At 39.9% G+C, this 1,522-nt stretch overlaps 1 protein-coding gene across 3 annotated transcripts in view; it reads left to right on the top strand.

Annotated features, from left to right (window-relative positions):
- The window catches only part of Tmem68 (transmembrane protein 68), a 23,616-nt gene that overhangs the window by 6,952 nt on the left and 15,142 nt on the right, over nt 1-1,522 (top strand). The window lies entirely within an intron of this gene.

The following is a 1,522-nucleotide window of genomic DNA, read 5'->3' as shown; positions in this document are numbered from 1 at the left end:
TATCTATCTATCTATCTATCTATCTATCTATCTATCTATCTATCTATCCATCCATCCATCCATCTATCTATTGTACATGTGTGTGCATATGTAGGTGACTGTGCTGGCAGAGGCCAGAGGAAGAGTCAGATGCCTTTGAGCTGGAGTCACAGCTGTTGTGAGCCACTTGACATGGGTGGTGAAAACTGAACCTAGGTCTCGTGCATCAGCAACAAGTCTGCTGGGCTGCCTCTCCAGCCACAGTTGCTTTTAGTTTTCTAGATGAAGTCTGTATGTAGTCTGTGTAGTCCAGCCAGTCTGGAATATTTAGTCCTGCTTTGGCTTCTTGAATATTATTGGGGTTAGAGCAAATCCCACAGTGTATGGCTAGAAAAATTCTTTTTGTTTTAGTTTTATTTCTTAGAGACAGGATCTCTGAGTAGCCCTGGCTGTCTTGGAACTCTCTATGTAGACCAGGCTGGCCTTAAACTCACAAAGATTTGCTTGCCTCTGTCTCCCAAGTCATGGAATTAAAGATGTCTGCTATCTCAAAACAAAAAGAAAACAGGCCAAGTGATGGCTCAGCACTTGCTACTGCTGCTAAGGACCCAGATTTGCTTCCTGGCACCCAGGCGGTGGTCCACAACCATTCATAACACCAGTGTCTAAGAATCCAACGCCGTCTTCTGACTCCCCAGGCTTCAGGCATATGCATGGCGTGAAAACAACCACACAGGCCAAACACTGATGCACATAAAATAATAAATATAGCTGGGCATGGTGGCCCACGCCTTTGATCCCAGCACTGGGAGGCAGAGGCAGGTGGATCTGCGAGTTCAAGGCCAGCCTGGTCTAAATGAGTCCAGAACAGCTACCGCCACACAGAGAAACCCTGTCTCAAAAAAACAAACAAACAGACAAACAAACCAAAATCTAAAGTATGTTTTAAAAAAAGAAAAAGGAAGGAAAGAGGAGAGCTCTTCTCTTATTCTTTACACCATTTAAAAATGTTTGGCTTTGTTCTTCATTCTTTGAGCCTCTTACATATTTTATGTATTCTGGATGTCAGATTTGTTCAATGTGCCATTTGTGAGTGTTTTCTCATTTTGTACATTTTCTTTGAATATTGCTGTTTCCTTTGCTCTGAAGAAGCTTCTGAGCTTGTTGTAATCACCCGCTTTAGTTGGTGATCAGCTTTAGTTGCTGTGCCATGGGGTCATATCTTAAAAAATTCAAACAGCCTACTCTTAAAGTAGTTTAATTCCCCAGGAGGAAAACCTGCTTATGGGAGTTTCAATCTAAATAGAATAAATGTAAGGGTACTGCCCCATCATCTAGCAACCTCCCTTAGACACCACTTCTTATTAATGTAACCCCACCCAAAACAGCATTATTTCTGTAGAATATCATTGAGCCTCAAAGTGGTTTCAGAGCAGAGTTGTTTATTTGTTTTTTTTAAAGACAAGTTTTGGTTTTTATTTTTTTCTTTTATTTATTTATTATTATTATTATTATTATTATTATTATTATTATTATTATTATT

This window comes from Psammomys obesus, unplaced genomic scaffold (genome assembly GCF_907164565.1).
Source record: "Psammomys obesus unplaced genomic scaffold, mPsaObe1.curated_primary_1811, whole genome shotgun sequence".
In the NCBI taxonomy this organism is placed as follows: Eukaryota; Metazoa; Chordata; class Mammalia; order Rodentia; family Muridae; genus Psammomys; species Psammomys obesus.
Note: the sequence above shows the minus strand (reverse complement) of the source record. Positions and strands in the feature narration are given on the sequence as shown.